Raw genomic sequence first — 10235 nt, forward strand, 5'->3', positions numbered from 1 at the left:
CGCGCCTGGCCCAAACTGTGGTCTTTAATACCATTCCTCTCCAAGAGAAACCAGGGCTCTTTGAAGAAATTATCATCTCCAGATATGGAATTGGAAATATGAAAAATGAGCCTGAAATATCTTGTTGTATCTGAAAGCAGGAAAGCTATCAAAGACTACTGGAATCACGTGAAAAGAATGCAGACATCAACTGGACCTGGCCAAATATGAGGCAAATTTGAGAATCAAAATAAATAATGACTATTTTAAATCAAAATTCATTAAATCCATATGAAAACCTATGAGTTCATAGTGATAATTACAGAAAACACATTTCCTGATTCTTTTTGGTGGTTGTTAGAACACCAACACAGTGTTCTGAATATAGGTAAATAAGGAAAAACAAGTAAGCATTCACCTGCATTTTCTGTATATATTATATTTCAGGGTAACCAAATAACTGATGAGGGAAAATTCTTCTGAATAGAAGAATTCCAACTAATAAACAAAAGGAGAAAAACAGATTTATTTCATTTTATTCTATTTTTTTGAAGCAGTCTCACTCTGTTGCCCAGGCTCGCGTACAGTGGCACCATCTTGGCTCACTCTAACCTCTACTGCCAGGGTTCAAGTGATTCTCCTGCTTCAGTCTCCTGACTAGCTGGGATTCCAGGTGCGTGCCACCACACCTGGCTAATTTTGTGTTTTTAGTAGAGACGGGGTTCCACCGTGTTGGCCAGGCTGGTCTCCAACTCCTGACCTCAAGTGATCAGCCCACCTTGGCCTTCCAACATGCTGGGAGTACAGGTGTGAGCCACTGTGCCAAGCCCAAGAATGACAGATTTAGAAGATCACCCGGAACAAAATAGGCAGTTGGGCATACAGGTTTGAACTTCAGAGAGCAATCTAGCCTGAAGGTACACATTCAGAAGTCATTAGAATATGATGCATGATGAAAGCCTGGGGAATTTGTGGGAATCCAGGAGGGGACTGAATGAGAACCAAGGGTGCAACTGGCCATATTGTCAACATGAAGGGCTAGGCAGAGGAAGAATAACTAATGAAAGTGGCTAAGCTGAATTAGGCAGAGATGTGTGAGGAAGACATATGGCAGGATAGGTTAGTGCTGCAGAACGCAACGGGGGAGAGCTTCATGAAAGCAGGAAGGGAGGGGGCTGTGGGGAGAAGGGGCTGCAGAAGGGGGTCACCATGGCAGATGCAATGGAGAGGCTAAGTGGAGTGACACCTGGGAAGCCCATGCTGGCAGTAGGGATCTTTAGTTACGCTGGAGGACAGAGGTAGAAGCCAGACTTCAACACACTGAGAAACACTGAGCAAAGTCTGTTGGTAAAAGAAAAAAAACAGGAAGAGTGGCCTGAGAGCTATGTAGATTCCATGAGAATTTCTAGGAGTCCAGCCAGTTTATAACCTCACAGGGTCCTGTGAGGACAGAGTCAGAGAATGAGAGAGAAGGACTGAGCTTTGTGATCCAAAAAGTTAAGAAGAGGCTGGGTGTGGGGCTCATAGCTTGTAATCCCAGCACTTTGGGAGGCCAAGGCAGGTGGATCACCTGAAGTCAGGAGTTTGAGACCAGCCCGGCCAACATAGTGAAACCTTGTCTCTACTGAACATACAAAAATTAGCCGGGGGTGGTGGTGGGCACCTGTAATCCCAGCTACTTGGGAGGCTGAGGCAGGAGAATCACTTGAACCGGGAGGCAGAGGTTGTGGTGAGCCAAGATTGCGCCACCACACTCCAGCCTGGGTGACAGAGTGAGGCTCTATCTCAAAAAAGAAAAAAAAAAAAAGGTAAGAAGGTTCTGGCTTGACGGTATTTAAAAAAAATAAAAATTATTAAAAGACAGTTGCTGAAACAATGATTCCCCAAAATACAGTGGCTTAAACAAAAGATCTCTCTCTACAGAAGACCAGTTAACTCTCCCCTACCCCTCATACCTTGATAGTGTTGGGACCAGAAGCTTTTTATTATCTTTTTTTCTTTTTTGAGACAAGGTCTCACTCTGTTGCCCAGGCTGGAATGCAGTGGAACAATCTCAGCTCACTGTAACCTCAACCTCCCAGGCTCAAGTGATCCTCTGGCCTCAGTCTCCCAAGTAGCTGGAACTAGAGGCATGCACCACCACACCCAGCTAATGTTTGTATTTTTTTCGTAGAGACAGGGTTTCGCCATATTGCCCAGGCTGGTTTCCAACTCCTGGTCTCACATGATCGACCCACCTCAGCCTCCCAAATCGCCGGGATTACAGGCGTGAGCCACTGCACCTGGCCCCACTTTTTTTTATATTGTTGCCTTATTGTGTTCTAGATTTGGGGTCGGTCAACTGTAGCCTACAGAGAAAATTCAGCCACTCCCTGTTTTGGTAAATAAAGTTTTCCTAGAACACAGCCATGCCCATTGTTTACATATTGTCTGTGGTTGCTTTCCCCTACAACAGCAGAGTTAGCAGCTGTGACAGAGCCTGGGTGTCCCATAAAGCTGAAAATATTTACCATCTGGCCCTTTATAGAAGACATGTGCCATTCCCTGTTCTAGGGTGTCGCCCTCTTCCACAAAGGCTAAAGAGCATGCCACCGTGTCCACTGGATCTACATTCCAGCCAAAATGGAAGGAAATGTGAGCAGTTGAGGGAACACTCTTGTCTTTTAAGGGAATGCCTTGGAAATTGGACAAGTCACGTCAGTTTGCATACTTTCAATTAGAACTTAATCTCATAACCATATTTTGCTGCAAAGGAGGCTGTGTAACATGGTCTATTCTGGGCAGCCTGTGTCCAGCCAACATTTGGGGAACCAAAAGCAGGAGAATAGATATTGGGGTTGATTCCTTGTTTTTACCGCAGTATTGTATTGAACAGCCAACTTTACTGGGTGGACAACTACTACACTACAAACACTTAAAGAAGTGGACAAAGTCAAGTTTTCCAATGCAAACAATAGGACATGGCTAAGTTTCCATATGTGGCTTAGACAAAAATTAAAATTTGAGTTCGAAAAGACAAAAAAAAAAAAGGATAAGCATTAAATGTATAGATTCACGAAGAAGTTGATACTTTACCACATCTTGATGTCCTGAAACTAAGAGGCAACTTTGAAACTTGAAGGAGGCGCTGAACTGAACTGGAGTGGTGGGTGGGAGGGATGGGCTGATAATGGCCCTAATAGCCAAGGACATCGCCAGGCAATTGGAAGAGCAGGACTGGAGGCGGGGAGATTCACCACATTCTGGCCTGGCAGATGAGCTGGGTTCACAGCTGAGTATTTAAAGCCAAAGGGGGCCGGGTGTAGTGGCTCACGCCTGTAATCCTAGCACTTTGGGAGGCCAAGGCAGGCAGATCACCTGAGGTCAGGAGTTTGAAACCAGCCTGGCCAACGTGGTGAAACCTCACCTCTTCTAAAAATACAAAAATTACCCCAGTGTGGAGGCAGGAGAATTGCTTGAACCTGGGAGGCAGAGGTTGCAGTGAGCCGAGATCATGCCACTGCACTCCAGCCTGGGCAACAGAGCAAGACTCCATCTCAAATAAAATAAAATAAAATAAAACCAAAGGGAATAGCAGAGTTGGGGGAATGCCAGGAACATCTCTCCTAACAAAGGCAGTGCTCTCACTAAAGCCAAAAGGGAAACTGGAGTTAAGGGTTTGGGGTGGAAGACACTGCAGGGAGTCAGCTAATGCTGATTTCTTACTAGACATCACCCTCAGAGCTAGTGTATGAACAGTCAGTGTTTTTAGCTACCCAGAATCCACTTCCCTTGTTCTCAATACCGTTCCAGTTTCTCTGGAGAGAACTCCCTCGCCCCACCCAGTGCACATGCTTTGTGTGGAGACCTACTCCCTCCAAATCAAATCATGCTTTCCTCTAGGACACTGATTAACCTGGAGGTAGTTATGTAGCCTAATCAGAATGAAGGTGTATTAGTCTGTTCTCCCGCACTCCTATAAAGAAATACCTGAGACTGGATAATTTATAAAGAACAGAGGTTTAATTGGCTCATGGTTCCACAGGCTGTACAGGAAGCATGATGCTGGTGTTATGGGATCTTTGGGGTGTCAATTTCCCGGCCAGAAACCTCTGTGGCCGATGGCACCTTTGCCCAAGTTCTTGTCCAAGTTCTTGTCCTACATCCAGGAAGAATGAGATATGCAGATAAGTGAAGGGTAAACAAGATGAAGACGAGCTTTATTAACTGTTAGAACAGCTCAGAGGAGACAGGCAGGGGACAGCTCCTCTCTGTAGGGAGGTCATCCCATGGAGCATTCAGTTCTCAGCAGAGAGGGGGCCCTGGAGAGGGTCACTCCTCTCTGCAGCTGGTAGTCCTGACATACCTGCAGGTCCCTGAAGCTCTCAGCAGAGAGGGTGGCTCCTCTCTGCAGCTGGTCGTCCTCTCCTTTCAACTCTCTCTGTACTCCCCACCCTCTGCCCTCCTCTGGCTGAACCCAGGGCTTTTATGGACCTCAGAGGGGAGGACGTGCATGCTGATTGGTCCATGGGTGGACATGGGCGGCCGGAAGAGGCACCTAGTCCCCACTCCAGTCTGCAGGACTGGCAGCCCAGCCACCAGGCTTCAGACCCTCCCTGGCCTGAAGGAGGGGCCTTACCAGGGACCTGCCCCCTTCCACCCAGGAATCTGTCTGCCTCCCACTGCCATTCATAGCCCTGGGGCTTAGCCCCACCCCCTCTCCAAGATCAGAGCAGGTCCCAGAGAGGAGAGAGGCCAGGCAGCAGAAGCAGACACCCCCAGCCTGCAGGGAGGCTGGGGGGGCTCTTCCTAGACTTAAACTTAAGGTTTAAGTGCGGGATGCACGGTGCAGAGATGCCTGGGTCCTGCGCCTGGGAGGGAGTCCGCAGCTGTACCCCAGGAGCTCTTGCCCCACCAACTCGGAAGGGGTGGGGGTCCCGTTTGTCCCGGCTCCTGCCTGCTCCCTGGAGTGGAAGGCCCAAGTCTGCAATTGTGGTCGGGAGGCTGCATCTGCCCAGGAGGGCATGGCTCCAGCCTGCTCGTGGAGGCCTGGGTCTGCAGCTGCAGTTTGAGCAGCTGCAGCGGGACCCAGGGAGCTTCCTTCGCAACTCAGAAGGGGCGAGGCTCCCACCAGCCCCATGGAGTGTGCAGCCTCTGCTGCAGCTGGCGTGATGGCAGCAGACGCTGCCACTGACATCTGCTTGGCTTCTGGGAAGGCCTCATGAAACTTATAATCATGGAGGAAGGATTAACAGACTCATCTTACATCACCCTGTCTCTTATACACATCTAGATGTGTATAAACGACCTGATCTCACTACCAAGCACCAAGAGGAAAATCTGCCCCCATGATCTAATCGCCTCCTACCAGGCCCCACCTCCAACACTGGGGATTACAATTCGACATGATGTTTGGGCGGGAACACAGATCCAAACCATATCAGAAGGGGACGCAAGAAAACATTTTACAGGGCTCCAAGAGGGGCTTCAGCAGGCACTCTTTGCCACTGAATTTGAACTTAGGAAGATATGGGGGAAAAAAATGCCTGCTATGCTCACCTTGCCAGAGAGATTGTGTCCAAGGATTGAGCCAACAAGGAGTAGTTGACAGATGCACACAGAGAAAGCAGATTCTGGGACGTCACTTGCAGGACTTAGACTAGCTGTGTCTGGAGCCAGTGCTCCCTTAGAATTTCATTATTGTCACAAATCAATTTATTCCCTTTTTGTTTAAGCCATGGTAGATTGAGTTTTCTCCGACTTTAAGTGGAAAAACCTCTAATACTACTAGACCCTTGAAGTTCATTGTGTCACTTAATTTCACAACACTTGTGGGTCATAAGTATTATTCCCATTTTATACAAATGAGGAAATTGAAACTTAGAAAAATTTAGTACCGTGCATAATATGCACAGCTCCTTGAACGAACTTTCAAACTCATGTCTAGTTCTGAAACCCCCAAAACAACACAATAGAGGCCCTCTTACTCATTTAGTCTGCACATAGATGATCAGCTAACCACAAAAGTCAAAATGAAGAATTACTTTAAAATTCTTACACGGGCCGGGCGTGGTGGCTCACACCTCTAATCCTAGCACTTTAGGAGGCCGAGGTGGGTGGATTGCCTGAGCTCAGGAGTTCGAGACCAGCCTGGGCAACACGTGAAACCCCATCTCTACTAAAATACAAAAAAAAAAAGCCGGGTGTGGCAGCGTTCACCTGTAGTCCCAGCTACTCAGGAGGCTGAGGCAAGAGAATTGCTTGAACCTGGGAGGCAGAGGTTGCAGTGAGCCGAAGTCATGCCATTTCACTCCAGCCTGGGCAACAGAGTGAGAATCTGTCTCAAAATAAAAAAATTATACACACACCAAGCGCAGTGACTCATGCCTGTAATCCCTGCACCCTGGGAGGCTGAGGCAAGAAGACCGCTTGAGCCCAGGAGTTCAAGACCAACCTGGGCAACATAGTGAGACCCTGTCTCTATTTTTTTTATTAAAATAAAATTTTAAAAATGACACACACATACCTCACATAATTTAAACTAAAACACATAAATATATATTTGATTGTCAATCTTTTCCATAGATTCAAAGAATTTATTTGAATATGTAACTGATGATTAGAGGTTGGCGTGTGTGTGTGTGTGTGTGTGTGTGGGCAGGTGGGTGGGTGAGAGGTTCTCACTCTGTCACCCAGGCTGGAGTGGAGTGGCATGATCACAGCTCACTGCAGCCTTGACCTCCCAGGCTCAAGCTATCCTCCCATCTCAGCCTCCCAAATAGCTGGGACTACAGACATGCACCACCACACCTGGCTAATTTTTGTATTTTTTGTAGAGACAAGGTCTTGCTATGTTGCCCAAGCTGGTCTTGAACTCCTGGACTCAAGCAATCCATCTGTCTCGGCCTCCCACTAAGTCCTGGGATTACAGGCATGAGCCACGGCACCTGGCCTAGAATTTCATATCATCGTTTCTGCATGACTCACAACAGGCATCATCAAAGATTTCTAATATTTATTTAAAGGAGAACTTTAAAATATTTTCAGAGTACTTTGAGTGCAGAACCTTATATTTTTTCCTTCCAGCATTTTACAGTTGCTTTCCCGCTTCTAATCCAATAGCAGTTTTTTAAATGATCCTCTTCTATCAAGTCTTTCCAAAGCATTCAACTTAATTTTCTTAGGAACAACTTCTTTTTAAATTAATTCATGAGCTTATACATTTACCTAAATCACATAATTACAATAAAAAACATAACTGGCATTGGCATACATAGGCTGCATTAGTTTGTAGGGCCACCCAACAAAGTTCCACAAACTAGGTGACTTAAAGCAACACAAATGTATTGTCTCAGCTCTGGAGGCCGGAAGTCTGAAATCAAGGTGTCAGCAGGGTTGCATTTCATCTGCAACCTGGAGGGGAAGGCTCTTTCACTACTTCTCCTTGTCTTTAAGTTGTTTGCTGGCAGTCTTTGGCACTCCTTGACTTGTAGATGCATCAGTCCATTTCTCTGTCTTCATGTGGCCATTTTCTTTGTGTGGGTGTCTGTGACGGTTAATATTGTCAACTTGATTAGATTGAAAGATGCAAAGTACTGTTCCTGAGTATGTCTGTAAGCATGTTGCCAAAGGAGATTAACATTTGAGTCAGTGGACTGGAAAAGGGAGACCCTCCCTCAATCTGGGTGAGCACAATCTAATCACCCACCTGTGGAGCCAGAATGAAAGCAGGCAGAGGAACATGGAAAGACTAGACTGGCTTAGCCTCCCAGACTACATCTTTCTCCTGTGCTGGATGCTTCCTGACCTGGAACACTGGACTCCAAGTTCTTCAGCTTTGGGACTCTGACTGGTTTCCTTGCTCCTCAGCTTGCAGATAGTACATATTGTGGGAACTTGTAATCATGTAAGTCAATACTCCTTAATAAACTCCTATATATATCCTATTAGGTCTGTTCCTCTAGAGAATCCTGACTAATACAGCGTCTGTGCATCCAACTTTCCTCTTCTCATAAGGACATCAGTCATACTAGATAGGACTCCCCTAATAACCTCATTTTAACTTGATTACCTCTGTAACAACCCTATCTCCACAAACAGTCACATTCTGAGGAACTAAATGTTAGGACTTCAATGTATCTTTTTTGGGGGGATGCAATTCCACTCAGGGTAGTCCATTCACTACCCTGACTCTTGGTAAGTCTATCACCCAGGTGGTGGGAAAAAAAGTGGGTGTGCCATCCTAGAGCTGTGGGTAATTGGCATGAGTTAGCACATTTTGCAGAAGAAAAATAAAATACTGGTCAATAAAAGGAGTCAATACAAAAATCCCACTGCAGATTACAGAGGAAGTCAATAGGGGTGGAGAGGTACATGATGAAACAAATAGTTGAATCATTTTTATGGTAAACATTTTAAATAGCATTTTAGATCACTGCTTCCTTTTTCAAAAACAAGGAAGATTTTCCTGGTTTCCTGGGCACTCTCCTCTGAGGAAGGAAGAGTTCCTTCAATTTTTTTTTTTTTTTTTTTTGAAACAGTTTCACTCTTTTTGCCCAGGCTGGAGTGTAATGGTGTGATCTCGGTTCACTGCAACCTCCGCCTCCCAGGTTCAAGCAATTCTGCTGCCTCAGCCTTCTGAGTAGCTGGGATTACAGGCATGCGCCATCATGCCTGGCTAATTTTGTATTTTTAGTAGAGATGGGGTTTCTCCATGTTGGTCAGGCTGGTCTCAAACTCCCAACCTCAGGTGATCCGCCCACCTCAGCCTCCCAAAGTGCTGGGATTATAGGTGTGAGCCACCGCACCAGGCCGTTCCTTCAAATCTTAAAGGGGATCCAGATGCATCTCTGTCGAGGGTATATGGGTTTTGTTTTGTTTTTTCCTGCTATAATGAAAAATAAGGGAATCCTTCCCTCGCTGTGTGTTCCTCACATTCAAAATTTTAGAAGATACATATATTTTTCTGATGTTTTCAAACCTCTCTCACCTGTATTTATAAATAAGTTCACATTTACATTTATTCTCCTTTTTTTTTTTTCCTAGATAATTATTTCTACCTGTACTTGCAGAACCTTACTCAGTGGCCCCCTCCCCTGGTGGCATCTCAGAGGACTTCATAAATAAGCTAATATATGCTGGATACTGCACTCTCCTGCTTCTGCCTGAGATGCTTTCAAAACTACAACATCTTGGTTGAGTGTGGTGGCTCACACCTATAATCTCAGCACTTTGGGAGGCCAAGGCAGAGGACCTCTTGAGTGCATGAGTTCGAGATAATGCGGGCAGTATAGCAAGCCCTTGTCTCTACAAAAAAATTAAAAATCAGCTGGGCGTGGTGGCATGCGCCTATAATCCCAGCTACTCAGGAGGTTCCACCGGGAGGCAGAGACTACAGTGAGCTGAGATGAGCCACTGCACTCCAGCCTGGGTGACAGGGTGAGACCCCATCTCAGAAAAAAAAAAAAAAAAGTTGAAGACAGCTGGCTTGCCCCTTGCACCATGTAAGATGCAGTGAGAAAATACCATCTTTGAAGCAGACTGAGCCCTCACCAGACACTGAATCTCCTGGCACCCTGATCTTAGATTTCCCAACCGCTAGAACTAAGAGCCATAAATTTCTGCTGTTTATAAACTACCCAGTCCAAGGTATTTTGTTATAGTAGCCCGAATAGACTACGACAATACATGATGTTATTTTTTGGACTGTAGTGTTCATCAACTCTTTGCAGATGACCATGCCAGACCTCTCTCCAGTGATTATCCCTGGGTGCATGTACCTTGACTTCCTCCTCACCTCTACATATCTGGCATTCACCCTCAGCTTCCTGCCCTTCCAGGTAGCCTTACTGGACAGGATCCAAGGGCACTGTCTCCTGCATGGCTATATCTGATTCACGGGAAACACAAAAACATCCTGGGACGCCTCTGCATGAGTGGGCTGACAGCCGACCACTGCCTGCCTTTTTCAGGTGGGCAGTAAGTGACCAGAGAGTCTCCATGTGCACCAACATACCTGACAAGCTCCCCAAATGGCTGGAAGCCTGTAGGCATGAAGTGAAGGAAATGGGCTGCCCGAAGCTTTCCTCAGTGGGGAGGAGGTAAACTCACAGCACAGCAAAAGCTCTGTCAGAGATTTCTCTTCTTCGTTTTTTCGTTTTTCTTTTCCTTTTTTTTTTTTTTTTTTGAGATGAAGTCTCGCTCTGTTGCCCAGACTGGAGTGCAGGGGCACGATCTCGGCTCACTGCAAGCTCCGCCTTCCGGGTTCAAGCCATTCT

General features: G+C 46.2%; 1 protein-coding gene across 1 annotated transcript in view; it reads left to right on the forward strand.

Moving 5' to 3' along the window:
• Positions 1 to 6149: 6149 nt before the first annotated feature.
• BLVRA (biliverdin reductase A) overlaps positions 6150 to 10235 on the forward strand; it is a 62909-nt gene continuing 58823 nt past the window's right edge. The window contains exon 1 of the mRNA XM_011983214.1: positions 6150 to 6161. The gene's annotated coding sequence lies outside the window, so the exon portion shown is untranslated. The remainder of the gene's footprint in view (positions 6162 to 10235) is intronic.

The sequence above is a fragment of the Mandrillus leucophaeus genome, unplaced genomic scaffold, assembly GCF_000951045.1.
Source record: "Mandrillus leucophaeus isolate KB7577 unplaced genomic scaffold, Mleu.le_1.0 Scaffold248, whole genome shotgun sequence".
NCBI classification, from domain to species: Eukaryota; Metazoa; Chordata; class Mammalia; order Primates; family Cercopithecidae; genus Mandrillus; species Mandrillus leucophaeus.